This window comes from Bos taurus, chromosome 17 (assembly GCF_002263795.3).
Source record: "Bos taurus isolate L1 Dominette 01449 registration number 42190680 breed Hereford chromosome 17, ARS-UCD2.0, whole genome shotgun sequence".
Taxonomy (NCBI): Eukaryota; Metazoa; Chordata; class Mammalia; order Artiodactyla; family Bovidae; genus Bos; species Bos taurus.
The window spans coordinates 59,951,457-59,975,671 of NC_037344.1; the positions used below are offsets into that span (position 1 = coordinate 59,951,457).

The 24,215-nt window shown below is 44.6% G+C and overlaps 1 long non-coding RNA gene and 1 other non-coding gene across 4 annotated transcripts in view; one reads left to right on the forward strand and one right to left on the reverse strand.

Annotated features, from left to right (window-relative positions):
• Positions 1-24,215, reverse strand: part of LOC100848596 (uncharacterized) — a 155,990-nt gene that overhangs the window by 69,393 nt on the left and 62,382 nt on the right. The window lies entirely within an intron of this gene.
• Positions 5,988-6,060, forward strand: TRNAE-CUC (transfer RNA glutamic acid (anticodon CUC)). Its single transcript has one exon. It is a non-coding gene; the product is annotated as a tRNA-Glu (tRNA).

A 24,215-nucleotide genomic window follows, 5' to 3' on the forward strand; every position in this document is an offset into this window, starting at 1 on the left:
TTGCTCGCCAGCACTGAAAAATCAGACACTTTCACAGAAAAATTTCAGTTTTTCAGCTTTTCTTGAAACCTTGAAAGTTCTGGCAACCTCAGCCTACATCCCTATGAGGTTATCTTGGCTGGAGCTGAGCGGTGGGTGGTCCCTTGAGAAGAGATGCTGAACTTTGCCACAGTCCCCACCACTCCCTGGTGTCTCCTTACATTGTTCCTCAGAGGCTGATGTTCTTTACCATTGACTTCTCTGGGTTGTTTTACTTACAGAAGAATTAAAGGGACCGGAAAATAGATCTCACACCCACCTCTCTTTCAAAAGTAGAGAAACAAAGAAGGATCAGGGTGGAGTAACAACAAAACAAAAACTTAACACTTACTTGAGGGCTTCCCAGGTGGCTCAGTGGTAAAGAAGCCACCCACTAAGGATTCTCTGGGTTCAATCCCTAGGTCAGGAAGATCCCCTGAAGAAGGCAATGGCAGTCCATTCCAGTATTCTTCCTTGGAAATCCCATGGACAGAGGAGCCTGACAGGCTACCGTCCATGGGGTCACGAAAGAGTGAGACATGACTGAGGGACTAAATAATAATGAAATATTCTAAGCTCATTATATGAATTGATTCATTTAATCCTCACGACTCTCTAGGGGGGGTCTGTGGATGTTTCGAGTGGCTTTGTCTTTCTGTTTCTTGCTTGTCTGGTTGGTTGGTCTGGTTTCTGTTGTTGTTGTGCTCTGCTTGGCTTTGCTGCACGGCACGCTGGGTTTTAGTTCCCTGACCAGGGACCGCACCTGCGCCCTCTGAGGAGGAAGCACAGTATTAACCCCTGGACTACCAGGGAGGTCCCTTGGTGGATGCTGGTTTGTTATTGTTGATGTTGTTGTCGTTACCCTTTCAGAGAATGGGAGAAATTAAGGTGAGCAAAGCAGGCCATTATTTACAGGGAAAAGGGTATCCATTTTTTCTGCGGAAATGAAATATCCTGAGTACCATCTTCAGGATCTTTCATCTGTCCCTTTACAGTCACTCTCCACCCTCCCCCACCCTACTCTGTGCCCCTGGAGATGGATCTTGATGGATCTGTGTGGGTCCCTTCTTTGGCTTCAAGTTAGACTTAGCCAACAGGAGAAATGGGGAAGAAATATCGGTGTGGAGAACCTGTGGTATATACTCCCCCATATATACCTCCCTGTGGTGTCAAAAAGTCTCAGAAGGTGGACTACACTAGACCAGACTCCACTCTACCCATGATCTAGACTGCCCTGCACTAGACTCTACCCAAGGTCAGGGCTCCAGTCCTCTGAGGGCCTCTTCCATAGAATCACCGTCTTCAGTAACTTCTCTTTCAGCCTAGGGGAGGTAGGTGTCCCCGTATGTTACTAGTCTCAGGGTACCTCACCAATCCTCTTTTTTTTCATTTATTTATTTGGCTGTGCCTGGTCTTAGATGTTGCATGTGGGATCCAGTTCCCTGATCAGGGATTGAATTCAAGCCCCCCACACTGGGAGCACAGTCTTAACCACTGGATCGCCAGGGAAGTCTCTTACTATTCTTCTTGGTTTTCTTCTACCTCTTTAGTTGCCTTCATCCTTCCCGGACACCTGTAAGCAGTCCCTTGAGGAAGCTTCCATCAGATGACCCAGCTGGAAAGCATCTTCTGTTTCCTGCCAGTCCATCTGATGCACCTTTGATCAGCATCACTCCTTTGTGCTACCTGCCCAGCCCTAGAACTTTTTTGAGTTGGCTACTCCTGTACTAGATTTAATTTTATAGAGCACACAAGAGGAGTCCAGCAAGCTTACCTGTGACTCTCAGAAAACGAACTTTTTTTTTCCACCACCATCTTTGATTCAAAAAAAAGAGCAATGTCTAGAATCATGCCCTTGGGTTGAGAGACCATATGGGTAGAGAAACAACAACTGGAACAGAAGTTAGGAGCCATGCATTCTAGGCAGAATGCCACTTTTCAGAAACACAGTCACTCTGCTGAAGAGCCAACTGGGACTTCACCAGACCCAACTGGGCAAAATATTATAGCCACAGACAGGATCTTTCCAAGCCCTAACCAGGGAGGAAGGCAGCCTGTCCAGATTTTTCTCTTTCTCTTCTGTTTCCCTGTTCAATACCCAACTCCAACTTCTCCTTAAGCCTGGATAAATCCCCCTTACCCCACAAAAAAATTTCCAGTTGTGCATCTATGGCATAAATGTTTGTTTTTTGGACAAAACTTCATTTAAACATTCTCTATGTGGGAAAGGAATGGTTCTTTTAACAGAAGAATCCATCAATGTTGTTAATAAACAAAGTACGTGTTATTTAACATCGCTGGACCCTGCAAGTTCCAGCAGGTCACTTGGCACTTCTCTAGAAATACGTTTCTGGATAATTGCAGAGCGCCCAGCCAGGCCTCGCCCAACAGTCTCTGAAAGTTAAAGTAATCACATCGTCAAGCAGAGGATGAGATCAGAATTGTGCAAAAGGGCCCTCAAAAACACAATCCTTCCTCGGCCAGAAGCAGAGAGACTGAGAACATGATTCCTCTCCTTCTCTAGTGCATGTTTGCTAAAGGCCTTCTCATCTGCCCAGCCTGGACCTGGATCCTAAAGCTGCTGGAGGGAAAGTGAGAGACAGTCTCCTGGTTCCCTGGGGGCCGATGTTCTGAAAGGTGCCCACACGCCCAAGACCCTGCTTTGATGGAATTTTCAAGGTACGAGAGGATCACCGACATAGGGACCTACCACAGTGATTTCCGCCCCAGCCTTGGTGTGGGAGTTAAGCAGACAGGAGAGAAAGTGTGCTGGAAGCATGGGAAGAGGACGTCCAAACGCACAGAGATGGGAATGCCAGCGGTGCCTGGACCACCACAAGACGTTCCACACTGCGTTCTAGAGCCCAGTGTCCATTCAGCCACTCACATTAGAACAGAAGCTCTCTGAGGGTAAGAATCCTCTCGTTTGGTTTGTGACTATAATGCCTGACACAGAGTGGCTGCTCAATAAATGTGGTACATGAATGTGTCCACAGATCTCCTCTATGTTGACAATGCACTCCACGAAAGAGTTAACACTGGACAGAACACAGGTCCGGTTCTCCAGGTGCTCAGGTTCTGGGGGAGGGGTTACAGGTAAGGCAATGGACGATTGCCATACAATGTGATAAATACTAAGGTATGGAAGCCACTAGGGTGGATGGTTTGGTGAATGAAGTAAGAATCCTGGAGAGAGTAACATCTCAGCAGGGTTAACCAGAGGTGAGGGGACAGGAAGAGGCACTCAAGGCAGTGGGAACAGCACAGACAAAGGTTTAGGGGTGAGAAAAATCAGGAGAGGATGTGACCAATGGAGACAGACAGTCATCAGGTGTAGATGTCATGGAGAAAGGTCAGCGAATCAGAAGATAGATGGATGGATAGATCATTAGATAGATGAAAAGAAAGAATGGTGGATGGGTGGATTGGATGGATGGATAGAAAGTTAGGTAGATAGATAGACAGATAATAAGAAGGATGGATGGATGGGTAGATGGATGGATGAATAGTCAGAGAAGTGAATGGATGGATAAATGGATTGATGGATAGCAAGTTAGGTAGGTAGATAGATAGAGAAAGGGCAAGATTAACAATAAAATTCAATCACTATTGAGAGTTCGATTCCAATAACCAAATTTCCAATAACGAAGTGAACCCCACTAGTAATTAAGGTGGAATGAAGATGGGGATAGTGGAACAATGGGACCATTCTCCATAACTTGAGGCAGGGTGGTTGCCATGGAGAAATATCAAGGTGATGGGACCAGAGATCAAAGGTCTCCCCACCATCTTCTCCTCTGTTGGAGTTGAAGGATCAACTGTCATACCTCCTGGAGAACCAGAGAACACAGCTAGATATCCCAGGTAAAGGATTGTTTCTGAGCATCTATTTCTGAAGCGGGGATATAAGGTTGAAAGGGGAGTATTTGTGTCCTTCAATGATTACTTTTGTTTTGTTTTCCTGTGTGTGCAGCATGTCTTGGGCTTTCAGGATCTTAGTTCCTGATTAGGGATTGAACCTGTACCCTCAGCAAAATGATTGCTATTTAGCACCTTAATTTTCTTTATACCAAGCTTGTTATCAAAAGCTTCAACAATGGATGCAAAACAGATATGCATGAGAAGGAAAATTCCCCTCCTCCTAATCGAAGCCTCTGATAATTAATTTTTTCTAAAAAGACACACAAGGAATTGAAAGCTTTGCTCGCTTCTTGGGGGACCTGGTCTCTCTGGACAAGGGAAGAAAGGCATCTTTACTGTATACCCTTTAATATGCTCTGATTTCTTGTTTCATTTAAAAATATACATAAGCTAAATGAAATAAGTATAATTTTTAAACTAAAATTATACACATAAAATCTAACCATCTCTTAAATAGGCAACTATGTCTCTTACAGAACTTTTTTCCTTTGTATATAGAAACACAGATACATCACCTATACACTTGTTCAATGATTCAAATCTGTCTCATTCTTTTTAAAGGTTTGGCAGAATTCCTTAAGAGCATGATCTGTTTTAATCTGTTCCCTTTATGTAAAAGAGAGAGGATTGAAACGTTGCTGTTCTGGTTGCATGTTTCTACATGGATCATTCCAGACTGAAAGGAAGCACAGTACCTCCTTGGGAACTTCAACACGAGGCCAGCTCAAAGCTCGAACGTTTGGACAGCTGTGTCAGGGGGCCTATGACACGGCACACAGAGGTTAAAAAAAAAAGCTTTTTTTCTTTTCTTTGACCACGCTACATATGGAATCTTATGTAGCACATTCCATGTTACACGTGGAATCTTTTTTTTTTTTTTTAACTTTACAAATTGTATTAGTTTTGCCAAATATCAAAATGAATCTGCCACAGGTATACATGTGTTCCCCATCCTGAACCCTCCTCCCTCCTCCCTCCCCATACCATCCCTCTGGGTCGTCCCAGTGCACTAGCCCCAAGCATCCAGTATCGTGCATCGAACCTGGACTGGCAACTCATTTCATATATGATATTATACATGTTTCAATGCCATTCTCCCAAATCTTCCCACCCTCTCCCTCTGCAACAGAGTCCATAAGACTGTTCTATACATCAGTGTCTCTTTTGCTGTCTCATCCCCAACCAGAGACCAAATCCCCTTGGAAGTGTGGTGTCCTAACCACTGGACCACCAGAGAAGTCTCCAAGAGCTCTTTAATCAGACCCCTGGGTTTGAATCCAGGCTCAGTCCCTTACCATCAGGGGATGTTAGGGTAAATCTCAATATTCTGATCTCTTAAGAAGGCATCATTGCGTCCCCCTCATAGAATATTCCGTGAGGAGTAAATGAGAGACCCATACAGAGCAGCCAGGCTGTGGAAAGACCCAAGCACCAGGAAAATGATGCATATGAGTGTCAATGTCATTAGCATATTATTACCTCCTCAAGGATGACTATTGGCTAAGCGCCCTCTCCTCCAGCCACTCACTCAACACATGTTAATTGAGTGCCTAGCGTGTGTCCAGCTGGGGTCCACCCAGCGCAAGGAGAAAGGCACACATCAAAGGGAAAACTTGAGTCAACTTTGGCTCCAGAGCCCAGGATTTCACTTTACACCTCTGATCTGGGGCTACCCTAAATCAGCAGGGGCCTTCCAAAGAGAAAAGAAAAAAACATAATAATAAATGTACCTAGAGTTCAAAGTCACTAATGTGGCTCCAGAATATTAGGACATGGTCTTTGTTTCCAGGGCTCTGAACAGGGATGTTTCAAGAGAAAATTTAAGGGAGCACTTCCAGAATGCATTTTGCTCACACTCACTTCTAAACCAACAAACCTGCATAGGGAAATCAGAGCAGGGTCCAGGTTTAAGTTAAATTATAATAATATTGATAGTAGTTGTAATAATATTAGCCCTTATTAGGAGTTTGCTATGTACCAGACCCTGTGCTAAGAGTTTTCCAGGCCATCATCTCATTTCATTTTCAAAAAAAGCCAAGAGTGGGGCTTCCCTGGTGGCCCAGTGGATAAGACTCTGCGCTCTCATTGCAGGGGGCCTGGGTTCGATCCCTGGCCAGGGAACTAAGATCCCGTGTACCACAACTAAGCCTGTGTGACACCACTAAAGATGCCCACATGCCTCAACGAAGATCTAGAGCAGCCACAAATTTTAAAAAAGTAAATAAACCAAGAGATATGAAGTGTTAAGATCTACAATATACAGAAGAGCCATCAGAGGCTCAGAGAGGTCAAGGGGCTTGCCCGAGGTCGCACAGCTAGTGAACGGCCAGATCAAGATTCTGACCCTAAAGTGCATGCTCCAGAGAGCTCTCTGCCACTCCCAAAGTCAAAAAGTAAAGACTCCTCAACTTTGAGGGAGATTTGAACTTCTCTTCCCTTTTCTAAAACCCTACAAGAGCCATCACAAAGAACATTGATGGAAACAATTGACGACTAGAAAGTTAACCCTGAATATTCATTGGAAGGACTGATGCTGAAGCTCCAATCCTTTGGCCACCTGATGCAACCTGAGGGCAGGAGGAGAAGAGGGCAACCAGGGATGAGATAGCTGGATGGCATCACCAACTCAATGGACATGAGTTTGAGCAAGCTCCGGGACATGGTTAAGGACAGGGAAGCCTGGCGTTCTGCAATCCACAGAGTCACAAAGAGCCAGACATGACTCAGCAACTGAACAACAAGAAAGCTAATAGAAAGCTCAGTGGTAAATTCCCCTCTTGGTGTACTCTGGGGCTGCACACATAGGCTACAAAAGAAAGGTGGCAAAAACCGGGATCTTTTAGCACAAGGCCTGGGAGACAATGAATGACATTGTAGGCTGAGGCAGCTGAACCTGAGAACCCTGGGGACCTGGCCACATCTCTCTAATCGGATCTGAAAACCACATTCCTACAGTTCCCCCGGGTTGCGGCGAATTCCTTCGACTTATTAAGCAGGTACGACCTGCCTTTTTTGATATAAAAACAATAGGCTGTGTGCCTGGCCGGGCTGAGACCTAACAGAAAATAAAAAGTCAGCAGCACAAAGCCTATCACCTCCAACACACATCTGGAATGCATTTTCTATTGATATAAAAATGGATATGTGGATAATGCATATGTGTATTTATGAATCTGGTGTATTAATCACAAAGGTCACAGTGAGAAAAGGCCATTCCAATGCCAAAACCAGCCCCCGTGATTAGCTTTCGGATGACTCTGGGGTTGACTTATCCCAACCGAGGACAAAGCCTCATACACACACCCTCTTCCACACCAAGCAGTTCTCCAACACCCAACCAGACTAACGATGGGCATGTTTTCTCTGGTGTCTTGGAGCAGATACATTAAAAAACAGAATATGCTTGTGAGATCTGCTGATTCTAGCCATTTTGAATGACAGCTCTTAATTAACCAAAAGCTGGTTTTCTTGGAAAACTGCATTTTACAAGACAGCTGGTGAACTTCTTTATTTCATTTATTCAGTCAAGAAATATATTTTAAGCACTTACTGTGTGCCAATAATGTTTCCAGGTGCTGGAGATAGAATCACCAACAAGACACATAAAGTCGTGTACTCTCGGAGGTTCCTAACTAGTGGGACATATAATATACCAATAAATGAAGAAATATAGAATATCATTGTGATGGACAGGTTCCCCCTTCCATCGTTCCTGCCACTCAGTGTTCACAGCTTTGCATAATTCCCTCCCCTTTAGTATGAATAGGACTTGGGACTGCTTTTTTTTTTTTTCTTTTTCTTTTAGTTTTTTTTAAAAAGTTCATTTGTTTTATTTATGGCTGTGCTGGGTCTTCATTGCTGTGTGTGGGCTTCCTCTAGTTACAGAGCGGGGGCTACTCTTCCTTACCGTGCACAGACTTCTAGCAGTCACTTCTCTTGTTGAGGAGTACAGGTTCTAGGCAAGTGGGCTCAATAGTTATGGTGCATGGGCTTATTTGCTCTGAAGCACGTGGGGTCCCCCCAGACCAGAGATGGAACCCACATCCCCTGCGTTGGCAGACAGATTCTTAACCGCTGGACCACCAGGGAAGTCCCACGACTTGCTTCTAGCCAGTAAAATACGGCAGTGGTGGCGGGCTGTTATTTCTGTGCATCCACATAAAACAATCTTGCTAGCTGACTCACTCTGAAGACTGTCCTGCCTGGTGTGATGAAGGGAGCAGTCGTGTCAGTCAACTTACAGGCAGCCTCTAGGAGCTGGGTGGCCTCCAGCTGACACTGAGTAATAATCCCAGGGCTTCCGTCCCTATGACTACAAGGAAATTAATTATTCCGATAACCTCAGTGAGCTTGGAAGTGGATCCTTACCCAGTTGAGCCCCCAGATGAGAATGCAGCCCAGACAACACATTGATAGCAGCCTTTTGAGACCCTAAGCAGAAGACTAGACTCTTGACACAAAGAAATGGTGAACTAATAAATGTGTGCTTTTAAAAATACTTATTTATCTGACTGCGCCAGGTCTCAGTTGCGGCATGCAAGATCTTCAGTCTTCTTTGAAGCATGTAGGATGTTTAGTTGCAGCATGCGAACACTCAGTTGTGACGTGTGAGATCTAGTTTCCTGACCAATGATCGAACCCTGAGTCCCCTGCATTGAGAGCGCAGAGTCTTAGCCACTGGACCATCAGGGAAGTGAAGTAAAGTGTTAGTCGCTCAGTCGTGTCTAACTCTTTGCGACCCCAGGGACTGTAGCCCACCAGGCTCCTCTGTCCAAGGGATTCTCCAGGCAAGAATACTGGAGTGGGTAGCCATTCCCTTCTCCAGGAGATCTTCCCAACCCAGGGCTTCTTTACTGGCTGAGCCACCAGGGAAGCCCACTCGACTGTCAGGGAAGTCCCTAAATGTATGCTGTTTTAAGCCACTCAGTTAGTGGTGATTTTTTTTTCACGCAACAATAGAAAATTTATGGAACAATTATATAAAGGAATAAGGGCTCTGGAAAAAAAATAATCAAGTAAAGGAATAGAGTCGGGGTGGAGGGTCCTTTTGCAGAGTTGTCCAGAGATAGTCTCTCTGATGATTAGGTGACATTTGAGCAGAGACCATTAAGAAGCCATGTGGAAAATCTGAGGGAACAGTGCTAGGAGGAAAAGGAAGGGCAAATACATGGTTTAGTTGAGGACGAGAGGAGTCTGCATATTTGAGAAATAGCAAGGAGGCAAAGTAGTCAGAGTCAAGGTCGAGGAAAGAGAGATAGGAGCCAGTGAGTCAGTGGTCGGATTATCCAGTGCTTTGTGGTTCATGGCAAGGACTTTGGATTATAGGCTAAGAATACTGGGAGGCAATTAGAAGGATATAATAAGATTCATGGTTGGTTTGTTTTGTTTCACTTGGCCGCGCCGTAGCATGTGGAATCTTAGTTCCCAGACCAGGGATCGAACCTGTGCCCTCTGTACTGGGAGTGCAGTCTTAACCACTGAATCACCAGGGAAATCCCAAGATTCCTGTTTTTATTTAAAGAGACCTCTGGCTGCACTATGCTGAGAAAACCTGAAAAGGAGAGATGGAATCGCAAAGACCAGACAGGAGGCTGTGGTCATTGTCTTTATAAAATACCAATGGCTTAGACTAGAGTAGTAGTAAAATGAAGAGAAGCCATCAGATTTGGGGTTCATGTCTCTGTGGTTCCCTCCTTTCTACAATATGCTTCTCAACTTCCAGCCACTTTGGAAGTCTGAAAAGTCTAACCTCTTGAATCCTCAGCCCAGCAAGATGGCCAGTTTCTGCTCATTTTCTATTCCATAAATAACCATGGAATTAACCAAAGTCTTCAGGAAAAAGGCTAAGATAAGGATCTCCTTCGCTTCTCCCTAGCATTTCATATTTCCACCAATTCTGTGCTGGTGCATTCCAATTCTTATAAACAGTTGTTACATGTATTTATGTCAGTGTTTCTCAACATTTCGGGAGGAAAGTTATTTTAATACAAGCTACAATGGAACTGACTTTTTCACTGACGTCTTTCCCCATGTCTGGTTCAAATCAATCACTTTACTATAGGTGTTATGAACCCAAGACTGGCCTGGATTAAAATACCATTTCTGATACCTTCCAGCTCTGAGTCTGAGATGAATCACTCAACCCCTCTGTGCCTCAGTTTCCTCATCTGTAAAATTGGAAGAAAAATAGTTCCTGTCTCAGGAATTGTGGGCAGTAAGTAGGATGATACACATAGTGAGTATTTATATTCTTTACTCTTATTTATTCCACAGCTGGGAAAGGAAGACCCACCTTGATAGCTGGCAAGTTAGTGGCAGAACCTAAAACTCAGATCTCAGGACTTCCCTGGTGGTCTGGTGGCTAAGACTCTGCAGTCCCAATGTAGGGGGCCTGCGTTTGATCCCAGGTCAGGGAAATAAGATTCCACATGCCACAACTATTTTGACTTTTATTTATAAAAATAAAACTCAGGTCTCCCAAATTTTAGTCCATATATATAGAAAAATATCAGCATGGAGATAATACCTATAAGAATATGGATTTCCTGGAACAGCCATCAATATTATTAACATAGAGTACTTTGATAACCATTCTCCCGGAGAGTAGAGTATTGATGGTATGGGAAATCAGACAGGTAAATTCTGCTAGAGAAGAGATAAAGGAAAACCTAGATTATAGGAGTTATGTCTATGGAGGGACTCTGATGAGCCAGGCATACAAATTCAGTTCTGCATCTGGTTCCCATCATGTCATGGTCTACATTGGGATTCGGGCTTCCCAGGTTGCAGAAGTCATAAAGTGGTAAAGAACCCGCCTGCCAATGCAGGAGATGTAAGAGATGCAGGTTCGATCCCTGGGTCTGAAAGATCCCCTGGAGGAGGGCATGGCAACTTGCTCCAGTATTCTTGCCTGGAAAACCCCATGGATGGAGTCGGGTGGGCTACAGTCCACAGGGTTGCAAAGAGTCAGACACAACTGAAGTGACGTAGCATGCACGCACTGTATTGGGAGAGTTCATATACTCGGGCTTTGTAAAGTTTACACTTAAGCCTTGACTTAGATCTGGAACCCTGGAGGAAAGATGGGCCCAGGTACATTCCCATTTCTGTGCAACCTCGCAGGCGCCCAGCTCCCATAATCCTCTGAAAATGGGAGGACGCCCTCTAAGGCAGTCTGTCCTGCTTCCCATCTGATTCCGCTCCTCTGCCCACCACAGGGAGACAGCAGGCCTCCCGGCCAGAAACTCAGAGGATGCCAATGCCATTCTGGCACCACTCACAGCTCGTTCCATGGTCCTGGGAAAACGACGGAATTCCCCAGCACACTCATTGCCCCTTTGCCAGAAGAGAAACAATAAAATCCGCTTCCCAGAGAGCCGAGGGAATTAATGACTTGAGTGTTTATTAAGTGCTTTGAAGATGCAATGTGTGAAGTGTTCAGTTTTTCCCTCCCTTGCCCGCAGGTTTTCCGAAGGAGGACAAGGAGTCACTGAGAGCCAAGTCGCCGGCATGCATGGAAAGTTCAGGACGCTTCCTGAGGGCACAAGTAGCATATTAACTCTCACTCCAGTTTCAGCCTGGGGAGCACAAGGGATGCCCTGAGTCTGCAGTAACTCTCACAGATCGGCTGAATTCCCCTCCAAAAGCACATCTGAAACATTCTCTCTCTCTCTTTTTTTTTTAATATTTATTTGGTTCTGCTGGATCTTAGGACTTCCCAGGTGGCTCAGATGGTAAAGAATCTGCCTGCAGTGCAGGAGATTCAGGTTCAATCCCTGTGTCGGGAAGATCCCCTGGAGAAGGGAATGGCTATCCACTCTTGTACTCTTGCCTGGAGAATTCCATGGGCGGAGGAGCCTGGTGGGCTACAGTCCATGGGGTCACAAAGAATTAGACATGACTGAGCAATGCACACAGCAGCATAGCCGGATCTTAGTTGCAGCATGTGGGATCTATTTCCCTAACGAGGGATTGAACCCAGGGATCCCTGCTTTGGGAACACAGAGTCTTAGCCACTGGACTATCAGGGAAGTCCTGGAAAATCTGCAACTTTCACAGAGCTGCTTCCATATCTTAATTCATTTATTCAACAAATTTTAAAAATATGTGTTATATTGGAATATAATTGATTTACATGGTGTTAGTTTCAGAAGTACAGCAAAAGTGATTTAGTTATACATATTCATATAGCTCTTCTATTCCAGATTCATTCCCATACAGGTTATCACAGAGTACTGAGTAGAGTTCTCTGTGCTACAGAGTATGCCCTTGTTGATTATCTATTTTATATATATATAAAAAATATATATATATATATAATGAATATATGCTCATCTTCCAGGGAAGATGCCCTGGAGAAGGGAAAGGCTACCTACTCCAGTGTTCTGGCCTAGAGAATTCCATGGACTGTATAGTCCATGGGGTCACAAAGAGTCAGACACAGCTGACGGACTTTCACTTACTTAGATAGATAGATAGAGATACAGATAGTTATATTCCACAAATATTTATCAAACACGTTCTGTGGCAGGGATTGTCTGGGACACAGCAATAAACTAAACTTCAAAAATCCCTTCATTGTAGAATTTACATTCCACTGGGAGGTTGTGGGGTGGGCATGGAGAACACACGATAAAACAAGAAAGACAAGTAATACAGAGTCTGTGAGATGGGGAAATGTGTTAAGAAGCAAAATAAGAGAGAGTGGTGAAGAGGGGTTGCCATTTGATGAAAGGAGGACAGGGGAGGTGACATTTGAGTAAAAACGTGGGAGAAGGAAGGGAGGAAGCCAGCGGGACACATAAGGATAAAGTGTTCCATGAAGAGGGAACATCATGAATAAAGGTGCTGAGGCAGGACTTATCTGGAGTAGAGCATGGCAAGCTGTGTGGCCAGAGTAGAGGAAACTAGAAGAGTAGAGGGAGACAAAGATGGGTGGGCAATTGGGGAGGGGAGTTCTGCAGGTCACGGGACGTCTCATAGGTCATTAATACTGACTTTCATCTGAGCATAGCATAAACCCACTGGTAGTAGATGGATGGATGGCTAGATGTTGGATATATTGGATGGGTGGATGGATGATGCTTGGATAGATATGTGGAGGGATGGATGTTGGATATATTGGATGGTTTGGATGGATGGATGGATGGATAGATGATGTTTAGATAGATATTTGGATGGATGAGTGGATGAGGGGATGGATGGATGAGGTTTGGATGGATATGCTTGCCAAATTCTCTCTCTTTTTTTTTAGTATTTATTTATTTAGGCTGTGCCGGGCCTTAGATGTGGCATGTGGGATCTTTACTTGCACCTGCCAGATTCTTGATTGCAAACAACTGACCCTAAGTGAGGCAGAAAGTAAATGTTCAGGATACCAGGTAACTAAGAATCTACAAGAAAAATTTGAGAGGAAAAGTGACATCATTGCACTGTGTCTTCTGTTTGGCTGTCCGGATCTACCCTCTCCCTTTCTCCCACCTGCTCTGTGCCCAGGAGGCTGACCCGTATGGGCCAACTCAGTGTTTTCTCTGGCTCTGGCATGAGATCAGAGGGAGGGCGGTGTGTGTGGACAAGGTATTTATCCTCTGGTCCTTTCCATGCCAGGTCATCACAGGTTGCCTGTGTCCCTCACTCAAGGCCGCAGCTGCTGCCAGGAAGCCTCTCTACACGCTGTCTCTGGACTCTGAAAATGGCTTGCCTCCCCTCACCCCTTCATGCCTAGCAGTGGTAATATGTCCGGTTCCAGGGTACCAAACCATTCCTTTTCCTAAACATAGCCTTTGTTCACTGTTCCTTTGTGAAATTCTGTCTTCAAATTCCCTTGTTTAAATAGAGCATCCATTTGCTGCTATTTCCTGTTACTGTCGATATATTCACCTTTGCACCTTTGCATAACGCTGGAGCCTAGCTCACTGTCTGTTGTGTTAGAGGAATAGATGAATAACTGATGGATGGACGGACAGATGCAAGGATTTGACAAGAGTGGTCAGGATTCTTGGTTCCAAACAACTAACTTCAACTGAAGCAGAAAATAAATATTCAGGAGAGTGGATCACTCATAGAATCTGCAAGAAGAATAGTAGGCAAGAGACACGGGAGGCTAGGAGGCTGAAATTCCAGTGCTTCAGCATGGCAAGAGCCCTACTCTTCTCATCACCACCACTGCTCACTGCCCCCAGGACAACTACTAAACAGTTTCGATGTCACTCCAAGATTTTCGTCCTAGGCAGATATCTATTAGGCCCAGCACTAACCTCTTGGCACATCCTAGTTTCTAGGGAATGGAGAGAGGAAATCCTCTCCCCTGGATTTTGTAGAGGGAGGCAGGAGCTGTCTCCCACCTATTTTGGAGTTTCTCCAAAGAACAAAGATATTTAGATAATATGTGGCTATGGATCAAATGATAGATCAAAGATAGATGGATAAGTAGATAGATATACAACATAGTGAGTAAGTAGTGTTGGACTTGACTCACTGAAGACATACTTAATAAGTGCTTTTGGGAACTGTCTGGTAGATCAGTGGTTAAGACTCTGAGTTTCCACTACAGGGGGCAAGCCCTGATCAGGGAACCAAGATCCCACATGTTGTGTGACACAGCAAAAAAAAAAAGTGGTTTTGTGAACAAATAGCCCTGTGAAGAAGACATCAATACAACAGGATTATGAGACTTCCTGAGCCTCAGCAAGTTTTTGTACTGATGGATAAAAAAAAGAGTAAAGACAAAAGAAACAGGCATTAGAGATTTAAAGAAACCCGAGAAGGCAGAATTTCCAAAACTGGACATTCATGAACCTAGGGCTTTTTGGTACTCTTTATAGAGGGACATTCTCCACGATCAATACTGCCTTCTTGACACCCCCTTAGAGATTCACATGAGGCATGAGCACAGTAAAGTCTCCAAAAAGTCTTGTAAAAATTGTTTAAATGTGTTGGATTTTCTTTATCATTCCAACGTGATTCACCATGGAATCATTTTCCACGTAACAGCCTGGAGATTGAGGGGTCTGTGAAAGGAAAGCTCTTATCAGATGTTGGGAATAATATGGATGGGGTGTCAGGGTGGAGCTCTGTTGGAGAAAAACTTCATTTTGGAACATGACCTCTCATTGTCACAGAGGGATGGGGAGGCAGAACCATAACCTAAGAAGATCTGGGTTGATAAAGACATTCATATTCGAGATGCAGAGAGGGAGACCAGGACATCCTGGAAGGGGACTATGCGAGGTAACTGCAACTTCCTTCTTGAGCCTACATGTTCTTCGCAGTTGGTGGTGAGTTTGAGGGGTCTGGGGAGAGACTGAGATCCCCAGGTCAGTCTATTCCCTGTGGAAAATGCAGGCAAAAGACCCAACCAACTGGTGCCACTGCTCCTGGAACCTCAGGTGGTTCAAACCAAAAGAATGCTCTCTAGACAAATCCAGAGAATCTCTAAGCCAGAGTCCTGTAAGATTTTAGAATTCTATCATCACTGATTCTATCTGTCCCATCACTGGAGTAACAGTGACTTAAAAAATTAAACAGGGTTTGGATGGCGCAGCAGTAAAGAATCCACATGCCAACGCGTTCCAAAGTAGGAGACATGGGTTTTTTCCTGGGTCAGGAAGGTCCCCGGGAGAAGGAAATGGCAACCCACTCCAGTATTCTTGCCTGGGAAATCCCATGGACAGAGGAGCCTGGTGGGCTACAGTCCATGGGGTAGTAGAGTCAGACACGACTGAGTGACTAAACAACAACCTTAACTACAGCATCTCTCAGAGCCTTTAATACACAAATGATCTTCACCAATCTTCAGTGAGGGGATCAAGGGTGCACTGTTTTGCTCAATATATGAGACCAACAACCTCCTCCCTTTTTTGATGGAGTATCTACCGGAATAAGCATTCCATAAAACACAGTTAAGAAAACCAAAGATGACCCAATTCCTTCATTTTCCAGAGGGAGAAACTGAGACCTAGGGAGGAAAATGAACCTGCCTAAAGTCAAACACCAAGCAAAGGTAAGGCCAGAATGTGTGAATCCCATCTCTTTCCACCATGCTGCATGGTGGAGAGGTGTTCGGTCAATGACCTTGGAGCTCGGCTCCAAGAAATGAAAGATAAAGAAGATATTTTTTTATTTTTCATTAAATGCTTATGGATTAGGTGCCTGAAAAGTACACACAAAATATATTTTTTGAAAGACAATGAAATGTGGAAAAGTTTAAAAATCCAGCATGAAAGAGGAAAACAGAAATGATGTGAGCAAGTGGCTACTGAGATGAGGCAAGTGTGGATCTCCACTTGGGGAGAATGAAGAAAGTTTTATGAAGGTTGCAGACAACCGGTTAGTTTTTGTTTGCTCGTTTGTTTGTTAAGTTTATTGATTTCTCTATTTTTGGCTGCCCTGGCTCTTTGTCGCTGCATGCGAACTTTCTCTAGTTGCGGTGAACAGAGGCTACTCTTCGTTGCGGTGTGCAGGCTTCTCATTGTGAAGGCTTCTCTTGTTGCCAAGCACGGGCTCTAGAGTGTGGGGGCTTCAGCAGTTTCGGCACTCACGCTTTGTTTCTGCTCAGCATGTGGAATCTTCCCAAACCAGGAATCAAACCTTTGTCCCCTGCATTGGCAAGCAGATTCTTAATCACTGGAACACCAGGGAAGTCCCTCCTCCACACCTTTAGGTCTGCTTTATGATCTGCCCAGAATGAGTGCCCCTGTCTCATTGGAGAACTCATCCTTCACTGCCCACCTCCTCCTTGAAGCCTCTCCATGGTCAATGGGTTGGCCCAGAACAAGGTCTATATGACATTGATTTGTTCATGAATCCAGGAACTCATTAAATACCTGTTGTGTGCTGGTCACTGTTCTGGGTGTGGGGGCACCCAGAGGTGAACAAGAGAAATGAGGTCCCTGATCTCACGGATCTACACAGCCTTTGACTGTGTGGATCACAATAAACTGTGGAAAATTCTTCAAGAGATGGGAATACCAGATAACCTGACCTGCCTCTTGAGAAACCTATATGCAGGTCAGGAAGCAACAGTTAGAACTGGACATGGAACAACAGACTGGTTCCAAATAGGAAAAGGAGTACGTCAAGGCTGTATATTGTCACCCTGCTTATTTAACTTCTATGCAGAGTACATCACGAGAAACGCTGGGCTGGAAGAAGCACAAGCTGGAGTCAAGTTTGCCAGGAGAAATATCAATAACCTCAGATATGCAGATGACACCACCCTTATGGCAGAAAGTGAAGAGAAACTAAAAAGCCTCTTGATGAAAGTGAAAGACGAGAGTGAAAAAGTTGGCTTAAAGCTCAACATTCAGAAAACGAAGATCATGGCATCTGGTCCCATCACTTCGTGGGAAATACATGGGGAAACAGTGGCTGACTTTATTTTTTTTTTACTCCAAAATCACTGCAGATGGTGACTGCAGCCATGAAATTAAAAGACATTTACTCCTTGGAAGGAAAGTTATGACCAAACTAGATAGGATATTCAAAAGCAGAGACATTACTTTGCCAAGAAAGGTCCGTCTAGTCACGGCTATGGTTTTTTCCAGTGGTCATGTATGGATGTGAGAGTTGGACTGTGAAGAAGGCTGAGCACCGAAGAATTGATGCTTTTGAACTGTGGTGTTGGAGAAGACTCTTGAGAGTCCCTTGGACTGCAAGGAGATCCAACCAGTCCATCCTAAAGGAGATCAGTCCTGGGTGTTCTTTGGAAGGACTGATGATAAAGCTGAAACTCCAATACTTAGGTCACCTCATGCGAAGAGTTGACTCATTGGAAAAGACTCTGATGCTGGGAGGGATTGGGGGCAGGAGGAGAAGGGGACGACAGTGGATGAGATGGGTGGATGGCATGACTGACTCGATGGATGTGAGTTTCAGTGAACTCCAGGAGTTGGTGATGGACAGGGAGGCCTGGCGTGCTGCAATTCATGGGGTTGCAAAGAGTTGGACACGACTGAGCGACTGAACTGAATTGATCTCATGGAATTTTATTTTACTTTATTTTTTGATATTTATTTTTATTTATTTGGTTGCAGTGGTCTTAGTTGCGGCATGCAGGATCTTCATTGCGCCGTTCGAGATCTTTCCCTGGGGTGCATGGTTTCTCTAGTCATGGCTCTTTGGCTTCAGTAGTTGCACCATGGGGGCTTCGTTCCTCCAAGGCATGTGGGACCTTAGTTCCCCAGCCAGGGATCAAACCCGAGTCTCCTGTATTGCAAGGTGGATTCTTAACCACTGGACCACTAGGAAAGTCCCTCTCATGGAGTTTTATATCTACCATAAGGACAAAGATCAATCAATAGGTAAGCAATTAATTAAGTCATTTCAACCTCTTAAAAAAAAAAAAAAAACAGTCATCATGATGATGTGTGTAGCTGATATATGTACCAAAAATGGGCAACAGGCTGCCTAACCAAGTCACTTCTCAAAGGAGGGCAACTATGGTTAGATTAGCTGCCTTGGTATGCAAAGAGCAGATCCGAGGGGGGCTAGACTCTGTTTATAAGGCCCCTTCTTCTCTGGTGCCACAGTTTTTCCCCTGGGGCAGAAAAAAACAATTAAGGTTAACAACATGGTCCCTAAACCACAGGCTCGGGCAGAGCTGGAGACAGAGACCATGATTATTAAGTTCTGCCTGATGCCAAGATGAAAGGTAATCTATAAAAAAAAAAAAAAAAAGAACTGGTACTATTAGGGCAGAGGTGGGTCAGCTCCTGGCTTTAGCCAGTGGCTGGAGAAAGCCTGAGGATTCTCCAACATGAAAGTGTTGCCTCAAAGACAAGCTGTGATTAATCAGTACTGTCATTAGTCCTTCCATTACCGGCTGGCTGGGCCTTCACCAGGAGGATGGCTCTTAAAAGCACCCTCTGCTGCTGCTAAGTGGCTTCAGTCGTGTCCGACTCTGTGTGACCCCAGAGACGGCAGCCCACCAGGCTCCCCCGTCCCTGGGATTCTCCAGCCAAGAACACTGGAGTGGGATGCCATTTCCTTCTCCAATGCATGAAAGTGAAAAGTGAAAGTGAAGTCACTCAGTCATGTCCGACCCTCAGCGACCCCATGGACTGCAGCCCACCAGGCCCCTCCATCCGTGGGATTTTCCAGGCCAGAGTACTGGAGTGGAGTGCCATTGCCTTCTCCACAAAGCACCCTCTACTGCACCCTAAAGAAAACCTTCATAACCACTAATGCCCCAACCCCGCCCACCATCCCAATGTCCCTGGACTCTCTGAAGTTGTATACCTACTACTTGCCAAAAACTTCCCCAACTGGGTATGTAATATACTGGGGTATTTTTTTTCCCTTCCAGTTTTATTGAGATATAATTGACATAAGCACTGTATAAGTTTAAGGTGTACAGCACATTTTGCGGAGAAGGCAATGGCAACCCACTCCAGTACTCTTGCCTGGAAACTCCCATGGACAGAGGGGCCTGGTGGGCTGCGGTCCATGGGGTCCGTTGGAGTCGGACACGACTGAGCGACTTCATTTTCACTTTTCACTTTCATGCATTGGAGAAGGAAATGGCAACCCACTCCAGTGTTATTGCCTGGAGAATCCCAGGGACCGGGGAGCCTGGTGGGCTGCCCTCTCTGGGGTCGCACAGAGTCGGACACGACTGAAGCAACTTAGCAGCAGCAGCAGCAGGGCACATTTGGACATTACATACTCTATGAAATAATCATCACCATAACGTTTAGTGAAGATCCATCATTTCATATGGATACAAAATTAAAGAAATAGAAAAAAATTTTTCCCTTGTGATGAGAACTCTTAGGATTTACTCTCTTAACTTTCATATGGAATACACAGTAGTATTAATTATATTTATCCTATTGTACATGCAATATACATCTTTCTGTATGAATGTGAGAGTTGGACCACAAAGAAGGCTGAGTGAGAACTGAAGAATTGGTGCTTTCGAACTGTGGTGCTGGTAAAGACTCTTGAGAATCCTGTGGACAGCAAGGAGATCAAACCAGTCAACCCTAAAGGAAATCTGAATATTCAACCTGAATATCCATTGGAAGGACTGATGCTGAAGCAGAAGCTCCAGTATTTCGGCTACCAGATGCAAAGAGCTGACTCATTGGGAAAGACCCTGATGCTGGGAAAGATTGAGGGCAGGAGGAGAAGGGGACGACAGAGGATGAGATGGTTGGATGGCATCATTGACTCAAAGGACATGAGTCTGGACAAACTCCAGGAGACAGTGAAGGACAGGGAAGCCTGGTGTGCTGCAGTCCTTGGGGTCACAAAGAGTCAGACATGAATTAGGGACGGAACAACAACGTGTAATATACCGTTATAGTAACCACTCTGAAGATTCAATGCTATTGCCTCATTCTTTTTTTTGCTTTTCTCTTTTGGCTGTACTATGAGACACATGGAACTTCCCTGACCAGGAATCGAACCCATGCCCCCTACAGTGGAAGCACAGAGTCTTAAACACTGGACCACCAGGAAAGTTCTTTTGCTTTTTTTTTGGCAGGGGTTGGGGATGAGGGGCAGCAGGGTAGAGTGGAATTCTTGCCTCGTTCTTGATCTATGGGTCAAAAAACTAAAGCTCAGCTTTGGGGGTGACCAAGTCAGAACTGAGACATCAAGTCTGAAGTTCCTTCTACCATGTTCCACACCTTCTGGCCCCGTCCTCACACACCATCTCCTGACCCGTGAAGATTCCTGAGCAGCAGCTGAGGTCAAGAAAGAGCAGAAAAACCACCACTAGGGAATCTTGTCCTCCTATGCTCTTCCCTCCTCTCTTGCTCTCTTTAATGGGGTCAACTCTTTGGCTTCTCCAAGGACCTTCCAGCTTCTATCTGCTATAGAGACATCACACATTTTTCTCAAGGACACAGTGTGATCAGATTTTATCAGCCCTAAGAGAAACAGCATTTTCAAAGATGTGAGGGCTGAAAAGAAGGTGTCTTGGTGTAGATTCAGCAAATATTGGCAATTTTCTTCCAGTGTTGGTTGCTCTCAACTACAAATTCATCTGTCACTTGTCCCAAGGCTGCCACGTCTGTGGGGAACATTCTCTGTTAAGAGTGGCACTGCTGGGACCACCCTGGTGGTCCAGAGGTGAAGACTCTGAGTTTCCACTGCAGGGGGGTTTGGGTTCCATCCCTGGTTGGGGAACTAAGATCCCGTGTGAAGCCGTACTGCCTGGAGTTGTTAAGGAAGACCTCCCACCTCCTGAGAACTATAACTCAGTTTTCCCATCTATAGAATGGGAACAGCTAACTTCCTTAAGATTAAGAGCATAAGAAAATGCTTCTTTCTCTTTTAGTTTGTTAATTGCCTCACACTGGAGGTATTCAGCCATGGCTCATCAATTCACTCATTCATTCAATCAATACTTTACTTTGAGCACCCACAGTATGCCCAGTGCGGCTTTAGGTTCTGGAGGTAAAGTCAAGAGTAAGACATGGGGCTTCCCTGGTGGTTCAGTGGCTAAGACTCTGGGCTACCAGTGCAGGGGGCCCAGGTTTGATCCCTGATCAGGGAACTAGATCCCACATACTGTAACTAAAGATCCCATATGCCACAACTAAGTGCAGTCAAATAAATAGATTTTTAAAAATAAGAAGAGTAAGACTTATCTATATATCTGAGTCTAAAGGAACCCTAGCTTCCTCCAGATTCTCCAAGAGCTCTGTGAACCAAACAGCTGCAGTAAATCCTTTCTGATCCAGAGGCATTACAGGTTCCTGGGCCATCCTCCTCCTGCCTCTATTTCCCCATCTATAAAGTGGGACTAATGATAAACATCCCCCACGCACACACACAAGGATAACATCAGATTAATCCAATGAAGAGACCTAGGTGCTTTGAGCTCCCTGTGAAAGGGAGGATTCAAGCACTGTAGAGGCTGAGACTTGTCTACTGCCTGCAAGAATGTGACTTTCTCTCCTGTTCCTGGGAGTCCACAAAATCTAAGAGACACTTCTGGACCCTGGGGAGAAGCCTGAACAGGCGCTAGAAAGGGACAGGGTCCCAGAGTTACAGACGGAAGTGGGAGAGGGACCACGCACATGCATTTACCTCCGGGTCACTGGTTCCAGTGCAGGCTGGCAGATCTCAACTGAAAGTTACTGCCATCTGCTCCATGACCTCAATCCATTCGCTACCATGCACATTGCAACTGGCAGCCCCAGTGGGCAGGCTGGCACTGACCGTAGCTGAAAATGGGTCACTCCCAAGAGTCCCAAGGGCTGGCCTGGGCCCTGGATTGGGGCAGGGGGTGAGCAGGGAGGGGCCTGGAACTCCCATCTAAAAGAATAGCTGGAAGAGTGGAATGGGTGAAGGTCTCATCCACTAGGAAGCTCTCTAGACTCCACCTTCCCTCTGCTCTGGATCCCAGCAAGCCAGGACATGTCACCCACCCCCTGCCATGTGTAGGACACGGATGTCAGGTAAACCACAGCAAAGCAGGATGGGATATCTAGTCAATTTCACATGACAATAGGAGCTATTTTTCAAGAACCTACAGTATGCCAAGGAAGAAGTTGGGCATATGACCTGTACCACCTCATGCAATTGTTAGTCCAAATCTGAGAGCTATAGACTCTTGCTTTCAATTTACAGTGAGAAAACAGAGGCCCAGAGAGGGAAAAAAAACTGCCCAGAGTCACTCAGCCATAGCTGTTGGCCCACAAGAAGTTATTGTTTAATGAGTACAGAGTTTCAGGGTGGGGAGATTTAAAAAAAAGTCCTGGAAATGGATGGTTACATGTGAGGGTACTTATTGCCACTGAACTGTATACTTAAAAATAATTTAAATGGTAAATTCTGCTCTGTGCATTTGACTACAATATAATTACTTACATGACCATCCTTAGAGGGAGGCCTAAATGGGATTATTCATTCCACAGAACTCTATACAGCAGCAAAAACATGACAAGTCTGCATTACTAATATGGAAAATTTCTTAGGGATATTGTTAAGCAAAAAAAAAAGTTGCATAGTTATACATCTAATATGAATCAATTTATGCAAATACACACACACACTCAAAAAGCTCCATTTATTTTCTCTGTGTGTGTGTGTGTGTGTAGCCAGTTGTGCTTGTTTTGAAAACATAAATTTGTTCCATCGTGACTGATATATTTGGGAACAATCTGAGCATAACCAAATTTTGTGTTTGCTCATGCATGATTTCATCCACAAGAAACACTGGGTCAATGCAGAAAATTGCACCCAGCTGAACTGACCACACAGGAACACACCAAACAGACACCCCACAACCTCTTCCATCTGCCTCCGTGTACAGTGTGTGTTATGAGCCACACCTACCCACACCTGGGTTACAAATTTCTGATTTCAGACAACTTCTTTCTCCCCATTCACAAGAATTCAAAAGCTGCAGCCTTTCTGGCACCACTTCCACAAGACAAGTTCAGAACTTTGCCAAAGTCAAATTCCATAGTTATTATAGCATTTAGATATTTCTTTTTTTTTTTTAAGGTATTTCTTAACCATTTAACATGTAAAACTGTGCTATTGTTTTTATTAGTTTCCTTTCTTTTTTTAATGTGTTACTGACAAAGTTTAGAGTGTTGCCTCCTTAGTTTTATTTTTCTCATAAGTTCTTGGGGTTTTATTGTGTGATTTTTTTCATAGTGCAAGATTTTAGGACGGCATATGCCACATTATAGCAGAATTAACTGCACATACATCTTTTTCTAAAGATATACATGTACCCACACACATGTACGCATGAGTGTATAGATAAATAAGTGAAAACTTATAAACTGATAACAGTGAACTTATCATTGGGATGGGGAGGTTGGGGGGAAGTAGCTAGAAGAACTTTAGTCATATATATTGGTTTAATTTTATAGGAAGTGTTGTTAATTTTATTAGCTGTGTAGCTAAATTTTTAATTAAAAAAAAAAAAAAAGACCTCACAGTTTCCAGACCCATGTTCATAGCAACACTATTCACAACAGCCAAGATATGGAAGCAACCCAAATGTCCACGGATGGATAAATGGACAAACAAAATGTGGTCATTCCATAGAATAGAATATGACTCAGCCTTAAAAATAAGGAAATCCTGTCATGTGGTCCAGCGTGGATGAACCTTGAGGACAGTGTGCTAAGTGAAACAAACCAGACACAAAAGGTTAAATACTGTACAGTTCCATTTATACGAGGTCCCTAGTGTACTCTGCTTCACGGAGGTAGAAAGGTGGGTGCCGGGGCTTGGTTGGGGGAAGGGGGGTCAAGAAATGGAAAGCTAGTGTTTAATGAGAACAGAGTTTCCGTTTTGCAAGATGA